This window comes from Bubalus bubalis, chromosome 16, assembly GCF_019923935.1.
Source record: "Bubalus bubalis isolate 160015118507 breed Murrah chromosome 16, NDDB_SH_1, whole genome shotgun sequence".
In the NCBI taxonomy this organism is placed as follows: Eukaryota; Metazoa; Chordata; class Mammalia; order Artiodactyla; family Bovidae; genus Bubalus; species Bubalus bubalis.
This window is the reverse complement of record NC_059172.1, coordinates 44827109-44855001: the sequence shown is the minus strand read 5'-3', so window position 1 is coordinate 44855001 and position 27893 is coordinate 44827109. Positions and strand designations below refer to the sequence as shown.

Here is a 27893-nt window from a genome sequence, read left to right as displayed (position 1 = left end):
ATCCTCCCAGCAACCCAGTGAGGCAGGTAACACAGACACATCACAGACGGCAGAACTGAGGGATGGCCCAGTCTCAATCTGCACCAGCCACGGCAGCCTGGGACTCATGGTGGAGCTGGCTGGAGTCCAGGCCCACACTTGCTCCCTGACACGTTTCCCTTTGTCATCAATCAGAGTGAGGAAACACTCTCTGCTCTCATATTTGCCACCATGCCAATCCCAAACAGAGAAGTATGAAGTCTCCAGGCCCCTGGGAGGGCCTGATTTAGGTGGTGCAGGAAAGGTTTTCGGTGAGCTTGAGTAGCTTCATGGATCCCGAAAGATGTGAGAGGGACTCGGGGGACCTTCCTACTTCCATAGAGTCAGAGTCCCACTGAGGAACCTCAAGAACTTGGAACAGGGCCTGGCAATCCCTGAGTATTTGCTGAATGGAGGAATGAAGACATCCAGAGCTTAGATGCACTGAGGGCTTGTTCAAGAACCCTTCGGTGTGAGTTAGTGTGAGACACACCAAAATCAGCTCAGAACCACAAAGCCAGCCCCTCCATAGTGTGTGCCGCACCCCAACCTCTGGGGACAAAGGACGAAGGCTAGATGCTGAGTCAGAACTGCTCTTCACCCCAAGTACCGGGGGAGCACTTGACAGAGCAAGGAGAATGTCTGAATACAAAGACTGCCCAGCAAAGTGGGCACAAGCTCAGACCCTGGAACCAGGTAAACCTGAATTCCCATCCCGGCTCTGTCACTTTGGTCAGGTGGCCCTAGGCGAGTCACATAATCTCTGCGAGCTTGTTTCTTATCTGAAAGTGGGGATAACGTTAGCACCTACTCCACAAGGCTGTTCGGAAGATGAAATGAGATAACGCCATAAAGGACACAGCCTGGTGTTTAGTTCAAAGTTTGCAACCGAACAACAACAATATATGCTGGAGATGGCATCTGCATCTTGTTGTATTGTCTGCATCAGAGGTGGCAGTTAGGAGCACCTCTGGAGTTCTCTGCTTGGGTTCAGTCCAGGCTCTCCTACTAGCTAGCTATGTGACCTTAGCAAATTGCTTTAACTCTCTGTGCCTCAGCTTCCTGGTGTATAAAATAGGGTTGATTGTAAAGATTAAACGAGTTCTATAAAATCCCATGGATGGAGGAGCCTCGTAGGCTGCAGTCCATGGGGTCGCTAAGAGTCGAACACGACTGAGCGACTTCCCTTTCACTTTTCACTTTCATGCATTGGAGAAGGAAATGGCAACCCACTCCAGTGCTCTTGCCTGGAGAATCCCAGGGACGGGGGAGCCTGGTGGGCTGCCGTCTATGGGGTTGCACAGAGTCGGACACGACTGAAGCGACTTAGCAGCAGCGGCATACATAAAGAGCTTAGAATAACTTTTGGCTCAAAGTAAGCACTCAATAAAAGTTCATCTTATACTTAATTATTAATATTTCTAGCATCCTTCTAGCTTTGCTCCAATAATAGATTCCATCCCATCCATCCCTCAGCAGCCTAGAAGAAAAGCATGGGGCTCAGGATAGGTTCATCAGAGTATCTTTCTTTCTTGGCCACATTCTTAGGTATAAAGTGTGTGCAGGCACTCCACACTGGGTCAATCCAATCTAAAAAATCCTGGGGAAAGCCTGATCCTCTTGGATCACATGCAGGACTGTGTGGGGTCAGCTGGGAGCTGCCTGCCGACTCAGACTGAGTAGGGGATGCTGGTCCAGGGATGCTGGATATCACCTGTTCTCTTTCTGGGGTTGAATTCTGCAGTGCATCCTTTGAGTTTCTGTACCTCTGCTAGAACCTTCCAGTGTATTCCATTTTGCTTAAGCTCTTTCAAGTTGGGTTTCTATCACTTGAAACCCAAAGAATCCCCACTAACAGCAGCAGTCAACAATTGGCTGCTTTATCATCACTAAATCCCACCCACACGCTCACTGAGACCCAGGCAGCCAGGAAAGAGCAAACATGGGCAGTAAGGCATCCCCACAAACTGAGGTGACAGGAGCTGCCCACAGCACTTGGACCCACACCCTTCCTGGGAGAGGGAGATGCTGGAACCAAAAAGAGGAATAGCCCAGCCCTGCAGCCCTGGGCTGGGAACCCAGCCTCAGATGTGGGTCCCACTTGCCATGAGCAATAGGAAAAGGAAAGAAGAGAAAGAAGGAGACAGCTTATTTGTACTGGCTTCACAGTGATACAGGAAAACATCCGGGCAGCTACTTCAAACAATCCCTTTAGAGGGCAAGTGAGGGAAGAAAAATTAGCTTGTCTGAGCCCTTAAATGACTTTTGCTGATATGATTGCATCTAACTTTCACACAGCCCTAGGATCTGGATGCTCATGCAATCCATTTTCCAGGTGAGGAAGCTGAGGCTTAGAAAGATCAGTAACTAACTGGCTGAGGTCACACTGGTAGCGCCTGCTGCGTGCGGTACCCCTCATGCTGCCTCCTCAGCACTCTCTGATCCCTGAGCCTGAGGCTTCCTCTTCCTCCAGGCTCATCTGCTGCCACTCACACCTGTGTTCAGACCCAGCCAAGGGATACAGGATACACTGCAGCCCCCCCATCTACAACCAGCCTCCACCCCACCCAGAGACAGACCCCCAGGCACTGACAGGACAGGCAGCATATTGGCCCTTTCCTTCTCTGAGCATCAGTTATTTCAGTCTCCAAGAGCTCCAGTGCGATGCTAACAAGACAGCATGTATCCATGGGTTTTAAACAGGATATACATGTCAGAATCCCATGGAGATTTTTTTTTGGGTGGGGGTTGCTTTTTTCTGTCACTTTTCTCAAGAGATTCTGACTCCACAGGTACAGCTACAGCGCCTGACACACAGCATGGGCTGAACAATATTAGTAAAGACTTTGTCTCATGTTCTTGCCACCTCCTGGGCCAGCACCCAAAGGGAATCTATTCTTGTACCTCCAGGACTTCTAGCAGCACCCTCTTAGTTCTCTCCAGGGAAAGATGCTCCACCTCCACATGTGTTTTAAAGAGTTTTAGAGAAACCAAAGCAAAAACCAAACCCTGGCCTGGTAGCAAAAACAAAGAATCAAAACGCACGGGTCACCTCCTTCACCTCCTGCAGCATTAGCCGCGGGGTGAACACATGAACCAGCACGCACAGCAATCTTCTTCCACAGGTCCCTGGGAGCTCAATGCCAAGGTCTACACAGACGTAAACTAAATAACCAGTTGGCATGAGGACTATGCAGACACAAACATCAGCTGGTACCAAAGGAGACTCAGCTGGAGAAGGAAGTGGCAGCTTCCAAAGTTTGCTGGAGAAAAACTGAAAACCATGATCTAAGATGATGTGAAAACCATCCTGACTACAATAATGTCAAGAAGAGCAGCAGCCTTGTCAGGGCCCCAGTTGCACCCACGGGTATTGGGTAGTTCAGTAAGCCATTCCTGAGGGCCCTCACCCACTGACCCTCGCAGGACACACACTTCACAACGCCACAGGCCACCCAGAGCTTGCTTGCCAGCTACCAGCTTTCCTGTTGCTTTCCAGCAGCTGGGTTTAGGCAGTGGCTGCCCAGTCATGGGGGATTATCCAGGCATGTATTTCCCTTACTTTTCTTATTCGTTTCAAAGTTTATTTTCTGCTATTTAAAAATAAATACATTAATTAAAAGGAGTGGACTGATTTGCCCTCAAGGGATGAATTGGTTTCCCTCCTCCCTGACTGGGTGCAATAAGGCACCATGCCCTGCCTGGTATTGGAATGGTATGCAGTATACTGGCAGGGACCTGTAGACAAGCTGGATCAGCTAGACATCTGAAAGGGGATGGAACGCTTGAGTGGGTCCTATTTCCTGCCCTCCTGGTTCCCATCAAATCAGCCAGGAAGAATCATTTAATAAACATTTGCTACGTTTTCTGGCTAAGACTGTGAAAAATACCAAAAAGCAGGGGACTAGGGGTCTGAACTTGGGAAGCAGGGACAGCTGGCACTTGGGCTTGGAAGTGAGCCTCACTGCATGCATATCCTGAGACCTTGGGGCAATGATGTCTACCTTATAAAGCTAGGGTGTAGATTAAATAAAATAATACATGTCAAATAGTTAACAAAGGCTGCCGTGTATCAGCCATTTACTATGAGCCAGGAATCGTGTGCTAAGTGCTTTGTGTGGATTATTTCACCAGATCCTTACAACTTGCCTGTGAGACAGGCACATCCTCAAGTTCAGATGAGGAAACTTAGAGAAATCAAAGCATCTACCCCAAATGACACAGTTCATAAGAATCATAGCTAGAACACACACCCAGACCCACCAGACTTCAAAGTCCCAGTCTCTGCTCTGCTGCCTGTTGACAAGTGTTCAAAACACATTACATAACATGTAAATGCCAAACTGGGGGCTGCTGGCTCTCCACCCAGGAGGCATATGGAAAAAAGAGGGGGAGTTTTGGCTTAAAGAGTTTAGGAAACCTTTCTGAAGTAGGCAGGGCTAAATCTTAGCCTTCAAGGGTGAGGCTGGAGAAAGACCAAGAAGTAAAGGAAAGCACCTCAGACCATAAAAGCAAAGAGCTGGAGGCAGGGATGAGCCAGGCAGGTAGGCAGTTTGACCAAGTTGGAGAACAAGAGAAAGAGGGACTGCTCTGAGCAACGGATGGGCGCCAGAGCCATTATCTTGGTGGCCGTTCTTTCTGGGATCTTTCTCACCCTCACTCCAGAGGCACGCCTGTGACTGTTCCTTTGGTCACACAATAATCATGGAGGAAATAAAAGAATCACGATTATAAAGGCCCAATAACCCCTCTTTCCCCAAAGCAGGCTTAAAACCCAACTGGAGGAGCAGGTGTTTTTGCCAATTCCCAGCCTATGCTGCTGTGACGACCTGCCAGATCCAGATTCTAGCCTAAGCTCCAGGACACTAGGAATCTGAACACGGCATAAGCACCTATGTATCACCACCACCACCCTGACATTTAAGGTTCCCAGGAAGGAGAAGGTGGCACAGGTCCCAGGCTGTAGCAGATAACTCTTCATGGCAGAGTCCCTATCCCACTGGACTTCGTATTCCCAGGACATGGTAGGTACTTTCTCAATAACCTGGACCAAATGGTAAATTCTGCTTAGGGAACAACCCTACAGTTGGCTAAGTGTGGATTATAGTCCATCCTGGAGCCTGGGGTTTAGGTTCACCTTAGCTGAAAAGACCATTTGCCTGTTCACCTCCGGGAAAGGAAGTGTCCCCCGCCTCCAGGAGTGTCTGCTTTGGCCCCCAGCAACCCCGTGCACCCTGGACATGGTTCTGAACTCCACACCTAGTGCCTGCTCTTCCCCCTGGGCCAAGCCATGATGCCAGCCTCCTCCACTTCCGAGTACAGGTTCCCCCCTAACCCCTAGACCCCCCAGCCTGGGCACTGAGCTCAGTGTCTGTCCTCAGGCACTGCTCCAAATGCCGAAAGCTACAATGCCCTCCCACTGTCTCAGCTCCTGATCAAGCCCAGCCCAGGCCTCGGACCCACAGAAAAGGTAGAACAGGGCTGAGATGATTTAAGCAACTCTGATCATTGGCTTAGCACAAGCCATCATCATGTGCTTTTTTAGAAATAACAGGACCTGGAGGAGGGAGAGGATAAAACTGTAGAAAGGTGTGTTAGTCACATCTCCACCCCACCTTTCTCCAGAGAAGAGCAAAGGGGAAATGAGGAAAGGGCTTTGTGGGAATGGTCAATTCCTGAGTCTCCAGGTGGGGGCACCTGGGATGGGCAGGGGCAGTTGTGTCATTATCTTCCACCGGCCAGTCTGTGGGTAAATTACTTTAACTCTGAGGAGTCACGGTCTCCTTATCTATTAAATGGAGATAATAACCAATGACCATACAAGGATGACTGTGAAGACTGAGCAAGCTGTAAAGTGCCCTTAGAAATGGCAGACATTTCCCACAGTCTTGGGAGGCGGGGGCTTCAAGTAAAATATTCGACTGCAAGGGGAAACGGGAAACTGGGAATCCATTCTATTTGGCAAACCTTCTAGACAAGGCACATGTCTTCAGGGATGTCAAAAACATTGATTGAGACCTATTTCCTGGTCTCACACACTCACTGTCTAGTGAGGGGAAAGCTCCACCCACATCTGTACCATAAGGCTAACACGTGTTACTGGCCGGATTGTGTGGAGAGGATGGGACATTTCATTCTGGCCTCAGAATTTTGGAGGCTTTAAAAAATAATATTATAATAATTATTAGCATAATATTTTCTTTGTGAGTGCTTGCTATGGGCCAGGCACCTCTAAGTATTTACATGGCCCACCTCATTTATTTCTCATAAAAAGCCTATGAACTGGTTCACAGATGGTAAAACTGAAGCACAAAGCAATTCACTTCTTTCTTGGCCTCATGCAACTGGTAAATGGTGGAACTGGAATCTGAACCCATCAGACTGCTCCTCTAGCACACAAGGGGCGTAGTCAACCTAGACAGGTCTCAGAGACTCTCTGCAGCTGAAAGGCCCTGATAAGGCCTGCAGGGATGAGTCACTGAGGCAGGGCACCGACTCACTCATGGCCTCTCCTGCTCCTGGGCAGCTCTGACCGCTGCCAGGGCCTCCGCTCTGAAGCTGCCCCGGTCTGTTCAGGAAGTTTGGCCACAGCTCTGTACCCCCTAAGGCTCCATGTGGACACCAAATACCACGGGAGATTGATGTAAGAAACTGTATGTCAATGTACATTTGCATAATGGCTCATTTATGAAGTAATTTGTGCTTATTGCAAAAGGTAGTCAGAGGGGGGAAAATTTGCAAATTCAGGCTCCGCCTCTTACTCAGCTATGTGACCTCAGGCAAATCTAAGCCTCTCTGAACCTCAGCTTCTTCATCAGTAAGATATGGTTAGCAGTTCTCATTTCAGGCAGTCGTTTTAAAGAAGAAAGGAGGAACATGTCTACTGTAGCACCTGGCACACCATAGGCTTAATACATTGGGATGAATCAGACGACTTAATAAAGGATTTCCATTGGAAAATCATTTTTTTCCCACAACATTTGGTGGTAACAATAGTACTTTTAACTAGTATTCACCGGTCACTAAGTTAAATCCGTTACTGGCATTCTCTCATTTAATCCTTAAAAGCATCACTTTCTTCAATTGGTGTAGCTTTAGGACAACAAAAAGAATATGTCCAACACATTAATTTTACTCATACATGGGGAGAGAGAAATAGACTGTACAGATAATAAACTGTGATATACAAACTTCCTATACGACAGGTACTGTTTTACAGATATGGAGCTTGAGGCACACGGAGAAGGCAATGGCACCCCACTCCAGTACTCTTGCCTGGAAAATCCCATGGAGGGAGGAGCCTGGTAGGCTACAGTCCATGGGGTCGCACAGAGTCGGACACGACTGAGCGACTGCACTTTCACTTTTCACTTTCATGCATTGGAGAAGGAAATGGCAACCCACTCCAGTGTTCTTGCCTGGAGAATCCCAGGGACAGGGGAGCCTGGTGGGCTGCTGTCTATGGGGTTGCACAGAGTTGGACACGACTGGAGTGACTTAGCAGCAGCTTGAGGCTCAAAGAGGTTAAATAACTTGCCCAAAGTAACTCAGCCATGATTCTTAACGTTCTACTATACTAAAATAATGAAAGGAAAGTGACAGCAAGAATGTGTAAGTCTCATATTCTAACAGCTTCGGGGATTGGCGTCACCCCCACAACCTGAACCCTGTCATCATCCCTCTTCTGCCAGTGTCCACTCTCACCCTCACCCCAGTGCCATGGCTTGCTCCCTAGCTCTGCCCCACCACTCCTAGGCAGGAAATGTCAAACCAATGGGCTGTTTTAGGCCCTGGTCCTCTTCTGGAATCTCAGCCTCTCAACCAGCCTCTCTGCCTCAGTCCCCTATATCCTATCCTCTACAAAACCACTGGGGACATCTTCCCATACACTCCTCTACTCAAGAATACTCTAAGGCTCCCTGCCACCTAGAACTGAAGACCCCAATGGGTTGAAAAGGATCAATAAAGGATTCAGAGTCCCAAGAAGATCTGTCTGGAGTAGTCTCCTTCTCTTTGGCCCCAGACTTCTCACTTGCTGGCTTGTAAGTCCCAGAACAGGGCGAGTCAGCAAGGCTTTTCCTGACCACTCTATTTAAACTTACAGCACTCCCCGACTGCTTCCCTCTACCTGCACCCAACACACCCTCGCTTCCTGCCTGCTTTAGTGTTCTTCAACCACCTCTCATCACCTGGTCTCACACATTTTAAGTCTTTACTCTCTCTCCCTCCCTCCTAGAATAGAAGTCCCATATGGCAAGGGATTTTACCTTCTTTCTTTTTCCCTGCTGTAACTTCAGCACCTAGAACTGTTTCTGGCACAAAGAACTCATAAGCGCTTCCCTGGTGGCTAGTGGTAAAGAATCTGCCAACCGACACAAGAGACATGAGTTTGACCCTGGGTTGGGAAGATCTCCTGGAAGAGGGGATGGCAACTCACTCCAGTATTCTAGCATGGAAAATCCCAGGGACCGAGGAGCCTGGTGGGCTACAGTCCCTGGCATTGCAAAGAGTTGGACATGACTTAGTGACTAAATAATAACAAGAACTCATAAATAACTGAATGAATAAACATTTAAAATGCCTCTAAGAAGCAAGTGTCCAAACAAAACAATGGTGGGGGTATGCCTAGTGTTTCTGGCCTCCTCTTTGCTCCTGAGAACATTTCTGGAAGACACACGAGAGATGCCTCGATTAAAATGTCTAAAGGCCAAAGTCTTCCCAGGATTTACAAGAGTTCCCTGTAAGACCCTGGGCCCTCATCCTCCCATTCCTTTTCTGAACTTTTACACACATACACACCTCTCTATCCATTATACTGAAAGCAGTCAGCATCCATCCTAAACTCCTCTGCCAGCCTCATCTCTGAGTCCCACCTTCAAGCCAGGCGATTCCCCTCCTGGACACCTCTAGAGATGCTCTCATCTTCCTCCCACTTATCCATCTGTACTTTACCTACTCTTGAAGATAATACCAAATTCAGCCGCATCTGCTTCCACCTCCTCCAGGAAGCTTTCCAGGCCCTCTCCAGCCTCCAGAAAACACTCCCCCACACCCACTGCTGTTTCCACCAGTCACAAGGAAATTAGTCATGAACTACTTTGTCACTTGCCTGCTATGACTGAGCTGAACTGTTACCAAAATCTGTTCATTTAAAAAACAAAACAAAACAAAAGTGTGTCTTGTTTTCCCAAGAATACTGTGAAGGCTTTGGCAGGAGAGGCTGGGCCTTAACCATATTGTCATCCACATGGCACAGGGCCTGGGGCACACAGTAGGTGCTAAATGTATGCTTTTTAATTAACTGCCCAACATAAGCAAGTCACCGTCCCAATCAGGTCACTTCCTCAATTATAGGTACCTGGACTAGCTTCTCCCAATGCCCTGATTTCTTTCCTCAGGGCCTGCTCTGACCTTGGTTATCTGCAAACCCAGTCATGCGCTTGTGTTCAGACACTTTCTAATCACACACACCCATGCACTAGGCAGATGAGGATGTCCAGGAAAGAAACGATATGTAAAGTCCCACAGGTCTGGAAAAGGAAAGGACATAGTTGTTCCAGGCAAACCCAGACATTCAGTGTTTCAGTTTCTTCAAATAACAGAGGAGAAAACAAAACAAACAAACAAAAAAATACATAGTAAAATAAATTTTAAAAATAAATAAAAAAACAAAACATGATGTTTTAGGTGACTTACCACAGAAAACCAACACTCGAGGCCCAGGTGCACCTTCTGAGTACCAGCTCTAAGTAAACTGAGATTAGAACGAAAGGCAGAAAAATGTAAACTGAGACTAGAACAAAAGGCAGAAAAATCTCAAGCTACTTCTGAGCTTGGAGAGATGAGACTCAGGGAGGAATGGAGGGGGCCCTCTGTGCTGCAGAATCTCTCTGTGCTGGACCCATGCCGGATCCAGGGAAGGGTCTCCTGGTGTCCTCGCTGTGAGTAAGTGAGCTGTGACCAGCCCGCTCACACCTAAGGAAGCAGGCACACCTGGGAGCAGAAGCCAGCATGCCAACTCAACCAGCTGTCATCCTCTATCTACAGCTCGCCAATCAGGACTCCCAGATTATCTATGCTTTTTAAAATTTTGAATGGCAAACACTTCACTGGGTTCAAAGAGTACAGATATATCCAGGAAATGTGCCCCTCCTACTCCCGTCACATCAACCCAGTCTGTCCCTGTTCTGAAACAGGTAACTCGGGTTATCAGCGGCTTGTGTCTCATCCCTGATGGTGTTTATGTACATACATGCAAACAGAAATATGTATTCTTTCTTATGGGGGGCAGACTACACACATCCCTATGCCTAGCTTTTCTCTTTTAAAGGAATGAACTTGGACTAGGACAGTGAGACAGAGGATCTCTACACAACGAAAAAGAGGTGAGTCTACATGAAAGTCCCATGAAACAAAAAGACATTCAGGAGGACATGTGTGCGAGGAGAGAGGGCTGAGGGAATACTCCAGAGGACAGATGTGTGAGGAGCAAGGGCTGAGGGAATATTCTAGAGGACAGCTGTGAGAGGAGAGAGGGCTGCGGGAATATTTTAGAGGACCAGTGTGAGAGGAGAGAGGGCTGAGGGAATATTCTGGAGGACCAGTGTGTGAAGAGAGAGGGCTGAGGGAATACTCTGGAGGATAGGTCTGTGAGGAGAGAGTGCTGAGGGAATATTCTAGAGGATAGGTATGTGAGGAGAGAGGGCTGAGGGAATACTCTGGAGGACCAGTGTGTGAGGAGACAGGGCTGAGGAAATATTCTAGAGGATAGGTATGTGAGGAGAGAGGGCTAAGGGAATATTCTGGAGGACCAGTGTGTGAAGAGAGAGGGCTGAGGGAATACTCTGGAGGATAGGTCTGTGAGGAGAGAGTGCTGAGGGAATATTCTAGAGGATAGGTATGTGAGGAGAGAGGGCTGAGGGAATACTCTGGAGGACCAGTGTGTGAGGAGACAGGGCTGAGGGAATATTCTAGAGGATAGGTATGTGAGGAGAGAGGGCTAAGGGAATATTCTGGAGGACCAGTGTGTGAAGAGAGAGGGCTGAGGGAATACTCTGGAGGATAGGTCTGTGAGGAGAGAGTGCTGAGGGAATATTCTAGAGGATAGGTATGTGAGGAGAGAGGGCTGAGGGAATACTCTGGAGCACCAGTGTGTGAGGAGACAGGGCTGAGAGAATTCTCCCGAGTACTCGTGAGAGAGGTGACTGAGGTTAAAGGTCCAGTCACCGCAGGCACTACTGCCTTGGCATGACCCTAATCCCAAGTCAGCCGATGAGAGCCCTTGGGGTCGCTGGGCAGGCAGTGGCATCTACCATTCTGTTGGCATTAAAGCCCCACTGGCTAAAAGCTCCAATCAGCCTCGCTGAGCTCTTCACCTTCAAGAAGAGAGAGGAAGCGTCTACAGGAGAGGGACTAACCTAAGTCCCATGGCAGCGACTGAATGGGTACTGACCACGGGGGACACAGGAAGGAACTGTGGAGGAAAAGCAATCATTTCCTCTGGAACTTGGGAGGGACCGAGAAGGGGAAGTTGGGTCTGAGACTCTAAGGAAACAGACTTTAAATTGCTGAAAGAATAGGAGGGCTCTGGAACCTGAGATTGAGGAAGTAAATGATTCTGATGCTCTGAAATGCAATTCTAACTGTGCAGCGGAGGATGGGGGAAGGACAAAGGGGAGTGAAGACAATAAGGCACAGAGAGGGAGGGGCAGGAGGGTGAGGAGGACAGGGAGGGCAGACAGGGCTTTTTAGGAAGCAGGCAGCTCACCATTATGCTTCAGAGCTGGACCTGGTGGCAACCTGACTGGATACGAACTCCCCCTCCCGCTCCTAGCTGTGAAATCTGGAGACGTCAGTGAACCCTCTGCACCTTAATTTCCTCGTTAGTAAGTGAGGATCATGAGGGTATTTCTCTAATGGGGCTGACACAAGAATGAAGTGAGGGCTTCCCTGGTGGCTCAGCAGTTAAAAAAATCTGCCTGCCAATGCAGGAGACTCAGGTTCGATGCCTGGACCAGGAAGATCCCACATGTTGTGGAACAACTAAGCCCAGGAGCCCCAAACTACTGAGCCTGTGCTCTAGAGCCCAGGAGCCGCAACTACTGAGCCCATGTGTGCTCTGCAACTACCAAACCCTCCCTAGAGCATGTGCTCCACAGCAAGAGAAGCTACCGCTAGGAGAAGCCCGCACACCACAACGAAGTTACCCCCCCACCCACTGGCCACAACTAGGAAAAGCCCAAATGCAGCAACAAAGACCCACAACAGCCAAAAATAAAATAAATAAATAATGTGTTTTCAAAAAAAAGGGATGAAGTGAGTTAGTGTTTACAGAGCCCTCACACGGTGCTGGCATGTGAGTGTGAGAGAATGGAGCCACGTGGTCACACACGGAACCTTGACAAGGTGAGTTGCTGAAAAGCACAGGCCCCATCACTGGGAGAAGGATGTGAACCCAAAGAACCCCCCGAGACAGCCTCCTCGCAGACCATGAACCAGAGGAGGACAGTCTGAGATGAGCTGAGGCTGCACAACATGCCCAGACCACAGGAAGGGCTGGTGGTCATCTTGAGCCAAGAGGTCCAGAGGTATCAAGGGACCCTGGCTCCGACTCTGGGCACACAATGGCCCCTGTTGAAGAGAGCTATCCTTAGACTGACACGCCAAGATCCAACACTGAGATGAGAAAGGGTAGTGGGTGGGGGAAGCCTGGAGTTTTAGGAAAGGATATTTAGATAATTTCAATGCCATCCACCCCCCTGGTTGGCCTGGAGCACTGGAAACTCTGGCAGGTGAGACCACTGAACTGCACCTATGAGGGCACTCTGGGGACACCTGAAAGCAGTCCCAGAGCCCTCTGGGAACTGAGAGCACGTGATGTCAAGGAGTGTCCATGCCTTTCTGTGATAGGATACTTGACAGTTGGTGGAGAATTACGATAGATTTGGCATAACTAGATCCAAAAAGGCATCTGGCTAGAGGTCAGGAAAGCAAAAGGCAGAGACTGAGGCAGGGGTCCCCAAGCAAGCCGATGAAAGATCATGTCAGGAGGGGAGGACTCTAGCAGAGGGTTCTCTGCTAATAAGCATTTTACTGGCAATTTGGGCAATGCTAGGGAAAGCACATTAAACAGGATCCTGAAAGAGCTCAAGTGAAAGGGTTGCACAGAATTTAACACACTGAAATTTAAAAGAAATGTTTGTTCTGAATCAGATTGGAGGAGGCTTGCACTTAAATTCTAAAGAACATGTTAGGGCTTTCCCTGGTGGTCCAGTGGTTAAAACTCTGCGCTTCTACTGTAGGGGGTGCAGGTTCAATCCCTGGTTGGGGAACGAAGATCCCACATGCCCTGTGGTATAGCCAAAAAACAAATAAATTAAAAAAAAAAAAAAGATATCTTTAAAAAAAAAAAATAATAAAGAACATGTTAAGGACAGAGGAGAAGCAGTTTAGCAATACCCCATGTTAAAAAGATCTGGTCAGGAGAATTCCATGGCGGTCCAGTGATTAGGACTATGCAGTGGGTACAGGTTTGATTCTGGGTTAGAGAACTAAGATTCTGTTAAGTCGTGTGGTACAGCCAAAAAAAAAAAAGATTTTGTCAGGAGTAATATCAGTGAGTCAAAAATGTAAAGTAGTTGCCAGAAAAACTGATGCAATCTTGGGCTGCATTAAAAGAAATAGAATGGCCTGAATTAGGGAGGGGATACCTGCCTTCCTCTGCTGTGGTCACACCACACCATGAATATGACAGCTGGTCTGGGCACTAGCCTTGCTGTATTAGAAGGATACAGACAAAAATGGAGTTTGTTCAGAGAAGAACCACAGGAAAACACCCGAACCCACATCAAGGGTTGTAAATCTGGAAGAAAACTCAGGAGAGGACAAGAGGGCTGTCTTTAAGTATCATATTTTACTTATTAGGAGATGTGCATTTGTTTCAGTTACAGAATGTCTGAAAGCAGAATTATCTTATAACACCCCAGCATCTAATGGTCTCTAGGCCAGAGTGCAGCTGTGGCATAGTTCTCATTGCCTCATTGCCACTACCATATGGAAACTTGACTATTATTCCCCGTGACATGTCTGGACAACTGCAACCCTCAAACTTCAGGAGCCAGAACATTCAAGGACCATTTGAGGAAGAAATGTGAGTCCTAGAAAAAAGAATTCCAAAGACAATCGAGATTAAGAAATACATCACCACTTCACCAGAAATATAATATGTCAAAAAAAAAAAAAAAAAAGAACACATTGATAACTCTGAGTCAAAAAGTGATTTGAGAGATTTGGATTCCAAAAGTGAAGACATTTTCAAAATGCTGTAACTAATTTCTTTTCCTTTTTATGTGGATGCAAGAGTGATATGCACAAAAAACCTATATCTAAAATCTAAGAGAATTCTTTCAGTAAATATAAACATTTTAAGTGATAACAAAGCATTGTTCTTCAGTTTAACTGGAAGTACTTTCTATTTCTTACAGGTTTATAAGAGAATGGTATATCTTACAATCAACAATATCACCGATTTGATTTAAAAGACAGTGTCTGGGGACTTTCTTGGTGGTCCAATGGCTAAGACTCTGCAATCACAATGCAGGGGGCCCAGGTTCAATCCCTGGTCAGGAAAACTAGATCCCACATGCTGCAACCAAGAGTTCATGTGCCACTAAAGATTCTGTATGCAACAACTAAAAAAAGATTGCACATGCCACAACTGAAAAAAAAAAAAAATCCTCTAGCTGCAATGAAGACCTGATACAGCCAAATAAATATATATATATATATATATATATATATATATATAAAAGTATCTGAAGAGCTTTCAAATGGGAGAGAGACTAGAGTATCCTTCTCTATGATTCCAAGGAGGAAGATATAGGCCCAGATGCCAGAAGCTATAGGGAGCCAGGAGGGGGTATAGGAGGCTCTGTCCAAAGATGGAATGGGTCACCTCTGAGGCAAAACCCAGGCTGGACCACGCTGGGGAAACCAAGCACCCATGTGACAGTCCTGTGGTCCTAAGGTCTGACAGAGAAAACTCACCACAAAGAGAAAGGCAACCCGTCTTTCTTTGTTACCCACCTACGTGCTTAGCTCAGTTATTCTCTTAAAAAGTCACCACTTAAAAGCCATTTAGGAAACAGCGCTGAATGGGGGATCTGAAGCAGAGTGGAACACGGCCCGCAACTGTGTTCTCAGACTCCAGTGGGCCAGCCTGGGGCCACCTACATGCCTGCTATGTGCCGGGTGTGTGCCAGCTGTGTTACATACCCTGCCCAGTTAATCCTCACGGCCCGCCGTGAGACAGGCACTGTCACCCCCATCTTACAGAAGAGAAACCTGACACTCAGAGAAAGTCAGAGGCTTTACCAAGGTGTTACTGCCACTCTGAAAGCCATGGTCAGTCCGTGACAACATGCTTCAAATACAGGGACCTCCAAAAGTTTTGACTGGCCGAATGAATGGAGTGCTCAGCTGAGCAATCGATGAATGAACCAACTTGGCCTCATACTGGCAGCACAGATGCTAGGAGAACAAAGAAAGAGGAAAGCTGTCTCAGCGTTCCATCCCCACCCTCTATCAGAAGCTCCCACAAGCACAAAACTCATGCCATTTGCTCGCTGCTGAAGCAATTTATTCCAACACATAAAGCAACGGTGTTTCTGAGACGTCTATGGCAGAGAACAGGTGCCAGCAGCTCTGCTCAAATGTCAAAGCTGTAAGCACACCAGGTTGCCATGCCTCCCACCTGCCAGGTTAACACTGGAGCGGGCAGAAGCTGAGCTCAGCTTTTGTCCCCTCCCAGGGCCAGGGTGTCCAGAGGGCTGGAGATTCAGCCAACTCCCCGCCCTATATGATCCAGTTGCCTGGAGACATCCAGTCCAGTTCCAGGCCGGCCGGCCAGCAGGCCCAGGCTTCCTCCTCCACTGGGGAGAACAACTCAAAGTGGGCACCAGATATCAGAGCAGCACCCACCTGAAGGGGATAGTCAGGGGCTTATGAGACCGTAGAAGAGGAGAATCAAGTCATTTCTGATGATGACCCACAGTGCGCTGCGAGCAGGTGACATCTGTGGAAATGATTCCAATGAAGGAGGAGGGGATCATGGAGGTCCTTGCCCAGGCCAGCTGTGCTGCCTCAGCCATGTGCAGGCACGTAACACCTTCTCTTAATCCATGGGTACCCACTTCCAGGGGTTCAGCACCCATGACTCCTCTATGCATCCCCCTCAGGCTGACCCTGAGGGAGGAGACCTCCTGTAGTAATGGTGGGTGAAAAGTAAGGGCAATTACTATTGTTCTACAGCAGACAGAGCCACCGAAGCACAGAACAGGCACACTGGGGGCACAGAAAGTGATAGATGTCCCATATTCTAAGACCCTAACTGAGGCATTCCAAATGGGCTGCCTTCCTGATCCACTGAAAGACGGGGGTTGCCCATACTGACCCCTTCACACAGAAGACGGTGAGGCAAAAGCTCAGACAAGGCCTTAGTCGGGCCCAGACTTAAGCACCCCTCGACCCTTCTGTTCCCCAGCCCCCACCACCTTCTGGTCAGAGTACCTGTCCAGCACATGGAGGGCAGCGCAGACCTCCTAAGAGATTCCCCACCCCTGATTCTCACATAGGCTTATCTTGCACAACCTGATCGGCCTGAAGGAGCACTCTGACCGTCCCTCTCCAATAGTTCCCACTGCCTGCAGGGTTAGGGCCATACTCACCCCTCTCACCAGTACTCAAGGCTAGCCTGATTCTAGCCTCAGCTTCCACAGTTCCCCCAGGCAGCCCCCACATTTCTACCACGTGACATCCTGAACATACCCTTATGTTTCCACATCTCTTTGCACTCTACCTCTCCCCATCTCTGCCTATGAAATCCTATCTTTCAAGGCCCATCTCAATGACCAACTGCCACCTCCTCCAGGAGGTCTCCCCTGACTCCCTCACACTGCGACTGTCTAATGCAACATTCCAAGCTCTTATCTTAATGTGTGGGCATCTATGGGCTTGTCTAAGGCACCTCCCTCCACATGTTAGATGAAAGCTTTGCTTCTGTCATTCAGCACAGTACCCCTCGGCGTGGCAGCTGAACACCAAGCCCTAAGGAGCGTAGGTCACCATGCTCCTTGCCAGCCCAGACAGCACCCTATTTACAGTCCTTTCTGACTCCCTTCTCCACCTACTTCAAGTTGACTCATTCCCCATTCTCTCAAGGTTTAGCTCTCACCTGACAGTTAATTGGAGATTAACATAATATCTTTCCCAGTTAAATTCTATATTTTTAACAAAGGCCCTTTGGAGACAAGGGCTGAAGACAAAGGTGGGAATTTTAGGCCCCAGAACTCTGGGGGCAGGAGTTCTGATAAGGGAAGATGTTGCACCAAACCACTGTGCAAGCCAGTGCTACCAGGGTGCTAAATTGTTTCAGTCGTGTCTGACTCTTTGCTAGCCTGTTAGACTGGAGCCTGCCGGGCTCCTCTGTCCATGGGATTCTCCAGGCAAGAATACTGGAGTGGGTCACCTCGCCCTCCTCCAAGGGATCTTCCCTACCCAAAGATTGAACACTTATCTCTTGTGTCTCCTGCACTGGCAGACAGGATCTTTACCACTAGTGCCACCTAGGAAGCCCCAATCCAAAGCACAAGAGACCTGCTAGAAAGGGGAGGTGCAGCTTGGTGCTGCAAAAGGGAAGGCCAGATCCAAGTATGCTGCCCAAGCCTGGTCACAGACTCACAGCCTGACAGAAATGGAGGACGGAGAACAGATTCTGACCTGGCTAGGTGACTTTGAGCCAGGAACCACACGTTCTGGCCTCCACTCAGTATCAGGAAACCTTGATACTTCCCTGGCAGTTCAATGGTTAAGACTCCATGATTCCACTGAAGGGGGTGTGGTTTCCCTCCCTGGTTGGGGAACTAAGATCCCACATGCTGCAAAGTACAGCAAAAAAAATCAATTAAACAAAAATACAAGAAGCCTCTGAGCCTCAGTTTCCCCATGGGTTAAAAAAAAAAAAAAAACCAAGGTGGCAGGAGTGAGAACTAGGTGATCTCAGAGGTCCCTTCCAATCTGACATCTCAAGTTTCTGTGACTCATAGTGTCTACTCGTCCTCCCTCCTGAGAGGTCAGTATCATTTGAAACTACCTGCTTTCACTCCCCCCTTACCTTGAGCCCCACCTGAGTCCAAAGGGAAAGCTAAGGCTAAAGATCTCCCAGCCAATCAGCAGGCAGCAGTCAGCAGGCAGGCCCCTCTCAGCGTAGGGAGAAGGAAGGGGCAGAAGTGGGGGAAGATGCTGGTTTCTATGGACATACAAATGCTACTCTCTTACTCCATTTGTCCCAACCCAGAAAGACAGTCAGCTGATTGCTTTTGCTCCCTGACCTACCTTTTTAAGAGATTACCACTGCCTGCCAAATGTAAGTGCTGCCCTAAAATCAGGACATATAAGGTCTCTCTGTTTGGATCTGAAGGGTTTCAAATGGGTAGAGTGAGCACGATGAAGAACGAAACTTGGAGGCAATCTAGGCCGTGGTGTGCAGACCTGCCAATTAAAGTTCTTTAAAAATAGCCTCTTTCTTCTCTTATGCTGAAGATAAAGATGAAGTTTCAGCAATAAACAGACATCTGCTGGAGCTTCTGAAGAAGATTAGAGCATGAACACCCCCAGAGAACAGCCATAAACAGCCCAGAGCTTTCTCCAGGCACCTGCAGCCTCCTGCTCACCAACAGTAGGGGAGAGGTGAGGGGATGAAAGGACAGAGGAAGAGGTGGTGTTCAGAGGCTGGGGTGGACACAGCAGGAAGAGGTGGTGGGGGAGAGCCCAACTTGGCAGAAAATGGAGAACTGGCTGCCATCTGCAGGGAAATAAAAGCTCAGGGATCCACCAAGAAAATTTCCAGGAAGTCATCCAGAGGATTCCATGCCAGTGTCATTCATTCTGAAAATGGGTCACTCATTACAAGTGGAAAAAAACTGACAGTTCTGAGTGCCTACCTAAGTGGGGCACTTCACAAATATTTTATTTCTACATCAATTCCCTGACTTCAGTGTGATTACCTCCTTTTTTTTTTTTTAACAGACTAAAACACTAGGGTTCGTTGATGCCCAAGGCCACATGGCTTCGATTCAAACCCAGGTCTGTCTTAGCATATTTGTTTGTCTTTGCCTCCGTCACCTGCACCCAGAAAGTGCCCCTGAGCGTCTAAGTGACCAGACTCTCTGCACCCACAAATCCAACCCAAGGAGGGTCCTAAATGGGAGAGGTGACAGAGTAGGGTAGAAGGGCAGGAGTCAAGCCATGCCTGGCTAATTCAGATAACTGCTGAGTCTCAGCAGCCCCGCAGGTCCTTTGGTTTTCCAGCCTGGTGGCTTCCCAGCCTGAGAGAGGAATGAAGAGGGAAACAGGCACAAATATATGCCTAGACTATCTGGAAGGAGCCACGGGAGACTAGGGACAGTAGTGCCGCTGAGGAAGAGAACTGAGGACTGGGGGACTGCTTTTCATTGAATTCTCTTTGTACTGAGTGAATATGTTACCACGCACCCATGTATGTGTGGAGTGAATAGCCTCATCTATGTGGGGGGTGGTGAATGTCATGTATCCAGGTATGTGGGGGGGAGGCTGGGTGAGCATCACTATCTATGCACGTGTGTGTGGAGGTGAGTAGCATCACTTGTGTGGTATGTGTGTGTGTGTATACATGGGGTGGGGGAGGGTGAGTACCGTCATCCATGCACGTGGTAGGGGAAGGATGAGTCTTTTTTTTTTGGCCGCATCATGCAGTTTGTGGGCTCTTAGTTCTCCCACCAGGGATTGAACCTGGGCCCTTGGCAATGAAAGTGCAGAGTCCTAACCTCTAGACCACCAGGGAATTCCCATGGGTGAGTCATTTTTAAGAGAGCCCAAGATGTCAGGTACTAGGTAACAGACACGCCCAAGCTGGAGATAGTGACCTGGACCAAGCAGGAAGTCCTGGGTCCCCTGGTCGCAGCAAGCCTGGAATCCAGAAGAAGCTTCTTATCTCCCTCACAATAGTAACTTGCTGCAAGCCCAGGCAGATGGCCAGAAGCTCTCTGAGCATGAACCCCTTGGTCTCCAAGGCTGCAACCAGTTGCATGAGCCCCCCATGACATCCCTTTAGGAAACAGATTGACTGTATCCTCTTCTCGAGGGTCTGGAGAAAGGCTTCCCTGACTCCCCTGCTTAATCCTCTATTCTGTCCCTTTCTTCCACTATCGGATTTCTCACCCCTCCAAGCAGAGAGCTCCTGACTGTTATCATCTTTGTATTCCACTGTGCAAAAGCCCAGCCGTCCTGACATGCAGAGTCATCAGCGCCCCAACTTTACAGCAGCCGTGAACTCCACAGGCCGCACCTCAACCCCCCATGCTGCTCCCCTGCGATGAAGCTGTCCAACAGAAGGGTTCAGCAGCTCTACCAGGCCCCCAGCAGCTTTCCTTGGTGATCAGAACGTCCGAGCGACTTTGGCACTTCTTCATCCTCCCCTACACTTCATTCTCCTGGCCCTGGCACAAGTTAAACCCTGAGATCCTGCAACTCTTCACCATATACAGTCAGTTCTCAGATCAGTAGCCAAAGCCAACCATTCAAAGTCACCAGAGCCAAGAAGTAGTTTCCGCATCTTAACACATTGATACTACGGTGCAGGACGAGATGTTCTTAGACTCCCCCCCTGTCTCTGGGCTGGTTGGGTTTCTGCACTGGGCGTGTCAGGAGCTCCAGCCTGCAAACGTTCCATTAAACCTGCTGTTGCAGCAGCTCAGGGATCAGGGGCCGCCAGCCGACTCTTTGCTATCCTACCTTGTTGCCTTTAGAAAGGACATCGGCACTAGACATCCTCCACTGCACGGGAAAGGGAAAACCTGAGCCCCAAACCAGCAGGAAACAAGTCCCTGCCTTGATCTCTGTATTCCCCAAAGAGAAAGCAGACCGAGCCTTGGAAGGAATACAAGAGCAGCAAGGTCTCTGGATACCTCCAAGAAAAGGGGGGTTCAGGTGGGGAGGGACAGGGAGATTGCTCTGACTCTCAGGGGAGAGAAACACCAGCACAAGTACAGAACACACTCAAGTCCCAACCCTACAAACACCTCACCATCCACACACACACACACACACACACACACACACACACACACACACCTCACTCCCAGCCACCAGGGAGACACACAGGTTTTCCTAGGATAAACTGTAGTAATATTTAGAGCAATTGCATTTAAGAAACTATACAATACCTAGTACCAGACTTCCCCAGTGGCTCAGTGGTAAAGAATCCACCTGCAATGTAGGAGATGTGGGTTCGATCCCTGGGTTGGGAAGAACCCCTGGAAAAGGAAATGGCAACCAACTTCAGTATTCTTGCCCGGGAAACCCCTGGACAGAGGAGCCTGGCAGGCTAGAGTCCATGGGGTCTCAAAAGAGTCAAGACACAACTTAGTGACTAAACAACAACCAACATACCTGGTATTCACAAACGGCTCTTCCTCTGGGACACAGGGATGGACATTTTCTTAACAGCTGGCAGAGAAGGGAAGCATCTCAAAAATCACACTCCACTGTGACCCAGCCCTAAGATGAAGGTTTGTTTGTGACTAGAAGGCCCATGTCCCCGTCACCCCCACTAACTCTGAGTTCAGAGACCAGATGATCAGGGCTTGAGAAGGAGGAGCCTTATCAGTGCAGAGCAGCTGTGCTTTCTACCTAGGAGGAGGTGGCAGGGAGAAAAACAGAAAATGGTGGAGGGAGGGGTCAGGGCCCCCCGAAGTGAGGTGAGTGGGGCATCTGGCCATCAGGCACTTTCCCAAGGGGACGAGACAGGCCGTCTGAGCCTGAAGCTTTGCCCTGCCTTTTTCTTAACCCACTATGTTATTCTGTCCTCTTTTGATATCTCCAACTCCCTGAATAAAAAAAATCACAATCAAGAGCCTACCATGAGAACGATTTCATTCTGAGGAAACCAGAATGAAATTCTCATGAAAGAAAGTGAGGTGGTACAATGAGAAAGAGGGTCAGGCTGCATGGATTCCACAGTGTCCTGTCTCCGCAGCTCCAGCTTTCTTAGGTATGAGAATTCCCTGGTGGTTGGCCCTTTCACTGTACAGGTCTGGGTTCCATCTCTGGTCCGGGAGCTAAGATCCTGCAAACTATTCGGTGAGGCCAAACATTAAAAAATGTAAATAAAAACACAGATATATTCTTTAAAATAATGTCAAAAAATAAAATAGGCAAATATCAAAATCCCAATGGGTATAGGAACCTATCCACACATAAAACTGGACAGAGTGCATGTATAACCTTGTTTACCTACACAACTCAGTTGAAGGAAGTTCTCTTTTTTAAGAGGAAAAATATCCCCAAATATTTTGATTTTCCATTAGAACAATGAAACATTTTTATTATAAAAATTTTAGAAAAATGCTGAGAAATATAATATACAGGAAAAAATTAACTCTATCTCCACCACACAGAGAGAAAAACAACATTCTCTTATACTTAATGGCTAGTGGAAAAGCCTGTTTATGTTGAGGAGGAGGAGGAAAAGAAAAAGGCCTCCTCATTTAGGGGCTATTTGCAGAGAAGGGTCTTTGCTGGGTGGGTCAGAAGATGGCTATCAGAGAGCCCAGCACCTTGGAGAGATCTGACAAGGAATCCAGGTGTGAAGCTTGTTATCTGGGGGAGGGAACACACCTCGTCCTTCTCACTGAGCCTCTGGTCTCCTTCATTAGGACGCCTACAAAGGTGCCGATGGTGATACTATCTCTTCACCATAAATTCAGACCAGACACTGAAAGGTTATAAGTGTATGTTTTCTGTCACAGTCTGTCAGTTGCAGATGGATAATGATTTGAGAAGAGCCCACACCTTGCCCAGGTATGAGGCCAGATAGAGAAGGCTCCCGAAGGCACAAGGCAAGAATCTTAAACTGCCCAGAGAGAGGTGGACAGCATTCTCTGGGCAGCCCAAGGCCAAATGCTGGACTCCTAATGTGGTAATGCCTGTGGCTGCATAAGTCAGTATTCAGAGCTTGGGCAGAAATGACCTCAGTCCCTGTCAGCCCCACGTGTGATTTGGGGAGGCCAGTTGCTGATCAGGGCACCTCGGCAGCTGCCTGGGCTCCCCACACAGCAAACCATAGTGCCAGAGAGCACGGCAAATAGTTCTCCTATTGTTTTAGGATGTTTACAGGCTGACGCTTACAGAGGAAATATCCACACTCTAGCAAGTCATCTTTTTTTAAAAAAAAAAAAAACCTCTTAGCTAAACACATGCACGGGCCGTCACACAAACCCACCACAGGATCCATTCATTCAATATGCATTCCCTGAGTGGCTGCAACATCACTGGGCAGATGCTTACCACGCCCCTGCCCCATCCCAGGGACAGCACTGGGGATCCAACAGAGCACAAAAGCAGACTCGAGCATCAAAGTGTTCGCTGTCCAGTGGGAGATTTAAAAACGGAGGGTAACGGAAAACGGCTGGATAAAAGCAGAAGTGCCGCAGAGGGGGTGGTGCTCCAGACTAAAGTGGGCATAAAAGGACTAACAACCAAACGTACCACACAGACTTTGTTTGGATCGTGATTTAACAAACTCATGAGGAAGGTCACTTCATCTGAATATATACAGATGAGACCAAAGAGTTACTGTTGATTCTGCTACATGCAATAATAGTGATGTGGTCATGAAAGAACCTTCTTTTTAAAATAGATAGGGAAGAAAAAAAGAGAAAGAGAGAGATGAAGCCAGCCTGGCATGATCTTGGTTGCTGAAGCTGGATAATGAGTATTTGGGGCTCATTATACTATTCTGTTTTTGTGCTTGAAAATATTAATGATTGGTGGGGGGAGGGGGGGGAGGGACTGCACTGCGCAGTTTGTGGGGTCTTAGTTTTCTGACCAGGGATAGAACCCAGGCCCTTGCAGTGAAGTGCCCAGTCCTAACCACTGGACCTCCATAAATATGCCATGTTTATGAGCATTTTAAATGCCATTTCATAGTGGGGTGGAAAGAAATGTTCACAAATAATTACAACATAAGCTGGGGAATCATAAGCACAACAGAGGGCTGTACACACCAAGCCTCCAAAGTTCAGAGAATGGCCACAGTTTTTTCCTGTTTCTCTCAGTGTTGAATTCACCATGCAGACCTCATTCATGCAGATGGAGAACAGAATCCTAGTTTGGTCACTCACTAGGCTTATAATTGGAGGTAAGTCCCTGAACCTCAGTTTCCTAATCTGTAAAATGGGAATAACCTTACCTACTTCTTCAGAGGGCTACCGTGAGGATCAAATGATTATAAGGAATGAAAAATCCCAGCATGATATACAGTGTTCCCTTTTCTGGTTCTTTAAACAACAGAGACTCTCTAGCCCTGGAAAAGCCTCAAAGATTGACAATGTTCAACCCAAATCTTTTTGCACTTAACCCCACTCCTCTTGGCAGAGACAAGGTTCTCCCCCAGGAAGGCAGGACCTCAGGAGTAGGGAGTGAAAGGAACAGGGCCCATGACTGGGAGGCACACCCAGATGGGTGTGGACGTGGGTGGAGAAAAGAGACACATCCCAATCACAGGCAGAGAGGGATTACTCAGTGCTCCTGTGCTTCTTAAAGTTCCTGGGAATAGGCTTCCAATGACCAAACCACAATCAGCCTTAGTCCATAAGCTGATTTATACTAAGGTGTAACTAATTGGTAATCACAATTTTCTTTCAGAAGAGTAGGATGAGCAGAACGCCAGTCCTGGGCCTGAAGAAGGAAAGAGGCAGTGATTTCATTTTTTATAAACATAAACTCCAACTGTGGATCTCAGTCACCTTACAATCACAGCTAATGTACTTCACCATCTGCCCTCCCTCCTAAAACAAAACAAAACAAAACAAAATAAAACTAGAATCAGCCCTAAAGTAGAGATTATTGCAAATAACAGTCCTTCTAAATCATTGCAGAAGTCAGCTCTCAGAGGTAGGTTCAAGTCAACAGCGGCAGAGGCAGCCTTCCCCCTCAAATACCACCCAGACTCCAACAATCACCCCCTCCCCCTCACAGCATGACCAACACCTGCCATCATCCTTGAAGGACAGGGTGGGCAAGACGTCTGCAGGTTGAACAACTTGGCTAACTTGGGTCAGTTCAAGTGCTCTGCTTTAAAAAAAAAAAAGAGACAAAAACACCCAGGGGCCGTCCCTGGCAGTCCAGTGATTAAGACTCCACCTTCGAAGGCAGGGTGTGCAGGTCTGATCTCTGGTCGGGGGGCTAAGATCCCACATGCCTTGTGGCCCAAAAAACTAAAACAAAACAAAAGCAGTATTGTAACAAATTCAATAATGACTTTAAAAATGGTCCACATCAAAATAAATAAATATAAAGAAGCACCCTCAGGATCTTTGGACAGAATCTTTTCAGAGGCCAGGAGCCTACAACACTCACTCTTCACAGCCATGGGTCAGCAGGAAGAGCACTGAGCCTGAGCTCTGGCAGTCTGTTTCAAATCCTGGCTATGCCACTTTCTATGTGACCTTGGGCACTTACCCTACCTGAGTCTGTTTCCCCATCTCTAAAATGAGGAGGGCAAACCTCTCAGAGGTTTTTAATTACTGTGAAATTGGCCACAAAAGTACCACAAGCCAAGACTTAAGTGCCTAGCTCGCTCAGTAGGCACTTAATAAAACCATCTTCTCTCTATCTGAAGGCCAGTTCTTACTGCAATAAGAGCTTCCACAGCATCATGTGTGGCTGCCCTGGAGACCTGAGCCCCCCTTGGGCCCCCTTCCCCTGGGAAAGGGACAGGAACAGACCTGGCCTGGAGACCCAGGGGACCCTGGTCTCAGAGCACCCAGGCAAGCAAACATCTCAGGGCCAACCAGCTGCTGACTTCTTCTCCCACCAGGCCGCCCAGAAGGGAACTGGTTGGGACTTCATCCTTCAGGGACACCACCCAAGACTGTAGTGAGCAGGCGAGACTGACAGAAAGAGGTCCCCACACTGCTTAAGGTCCCATTAGGGCCCGATGTGCCTCCAAATAAAAGCTCTTTGGCTTCAGAATAAACAATGTGGAAGGAGACGCACGTTTACTCTGGTTTCAACACGCCTCCTCCCCATCCAGCAAAGCCCGTTCCCAGTTCTGCCGAAAGGCTGGCCTAGGATAAATTAACCCCACCTGCCCCGGCCTGGAAGTCAAGTTAACGGGCACTTTTACCCGGGGCCGGTCCGCAAGGGCGGGTGCTCCGGTGCCTGGGGGGTGTGCGTGCTGCTGGGGGAGCGAGGTTCAGAAAAAGACAGCTCCACAGCCCCTCGGGCCACCGTCCCAGACCCAATCCTACCCCGCAGGCGGCCAGGCCACCGACATTTGGCCCAACTTAACTTCCTGTTGTTAAGGGAGAGGAACCCTGCTAGGGTGTGGGGTGCGCCCAGCGAAACGCCGGGAAAGAACGTGACAGGCTAGGTGCCCAAATCGTGGGAAGATAAGTTTGGGGATGATCTGCCCCGGTGGCAGGCGGTACTGCTGGCGCGTCGCTCCCACTCCATGTCGACGTTTGGGTATTTTCTAGGCTTAGAATGGAAGAATTTGGGTGTTGTGGGGCGGAGTAAGAGGTAGTCCGTGGTACTGCATTCTAATGGATTCAGAGAGCTATCGGGGTACACCGGCCTCCCTGGGCAGCGCCACCTGCTCTCTGGGCGCCTCGAGGGGAGGGTCTGAGGCGGGAGATGCTGCCGCCGCACCTGACCCTCCCCGGCGCCAGCTAGGGCGCAGAGTCCAGGCTCGGCTACCAAGGTCCCCGCCCGCTCTTCCTGGAACCCCACTCTCCCCTTCCCTCCCGTTCCTCCCACCTCCTTACCGAGAGCGGCGCCGGCCGCCGAACCCCGAGTCCAGCCTCTATTCTCGCCCAGGGCCGCGGGCGCAGTGGTCGGGACCCGGAGGCCGCCTGCCGAACTGTGAGCGAGCTAGGCGTCCCCGCGCAGGCTTAGCCCGGCGAGCGCCTGCGGTTCTGCGCCTTGCGGCCGACAGGACCGGGAGACGCCCCCATCTGCGGCGAGACCAATGACAGGGCCACCGGCGGCGCAGCCCCGCCCCTAGGTGCCCTCCCGTAGCCAATGGCGGCGCGGCGCGGAGCCCGCCCCCACCCCTGCTCTCCACCCGCCCCGCCCCTGGGGGGCCAGCTGTCACCGCGGCAGCCGCGGGCGCACGTGGGCTGTAGCCCGGCCCTAGAGTAGGGAGCAGCCCGGCGCTCCCACCGAGATCAGTGCAATTCTGAGACCAGCAGAGGGCCGATGGGGACAAGGCGTGGTGGTGCTGCTAGATGAAAACCCTGGTACGGGTATCCAAATGTCAAGAGAGAGGCAAGGGCTGGGCTTCACGCTCCTTGGCCTAAGAAGCTGGAAAGCAACCCTCGGTGTCCCCTTTTGGACTTGGGGGAACGGCATACCAGTTCTAGTACCGGCCGTGTCCCTTCCTTCTTGCTTTGCTTCTTGACCACTCTGGGCTTCAGCAAACCCCTGCTAGCGGATAGGCCCTTCCCCTCACCTGGACTGGCCTTAGAATAAAACTGGTGGAAAGAGGCGGTGGTGCATATCACCTGTTCAGTTCAGTCGCTCAGTCATGTCCAACTCTTTGCGACCCCATGGACTGCATTGCACCAGGCCTCCCTGTCCAACACTGACTCCCGGAGTTAACTCAAACTCATGTCCATTGAGTCGGTGATGCCACCCAACCATCTCATCCTCTGTCGTCCCCTTCTCCTCCTGCCTTCAATCTTTCCCAGCATCAGTGTCTTTTCCAATGAGTCAGTTCCTTGCATCAGGTGGCCAAAGTATTGGAGTTTCAGCTTCAACATCAGTCCTTCCAATGAATA

The 27893-nt window shown here is 49.0% G+C and overlaps 1 protein-coding gene and 1 non-coding gene across 18 annotated transcripts in view; one reads left to right on the top strand and one right to left on the bottom strand.

The window, feature by feature from the left end:
- The window catches only part of MICAL2 (microtubule associated monooxygenase, calponin and LIM domain containing 2), a 242704-nt gene extending 215628 nt beyond the window's left edge, over positions 1-27076 (bottom strand). For 5 of the 17 annotated variants that reach the window (XM_025266658.3, XM_044929529.2, XM_044929531.2 and 2 more), the window contains exon 1: positions 26880-27076. The gene's annotated coding sequence lies outside the window, so the exon portion shown is untranslated. The remainder of the gene's footprint in view (positions 1-26879) is intronic. The other 12 variants (XM_044929533.2, XM_044929534.2, XM_044929535.2 and 9 more) reach the window with 5 other exon arrangements.
- Positions 14575-14647, top strand: TRNAV-CAC. The gene has a single exon. It is a non-coding gene; the product is annotated as a tRNA-Val (tRNA).
- Positions 27077-27893: the final 817 nt, after the last annotated feature.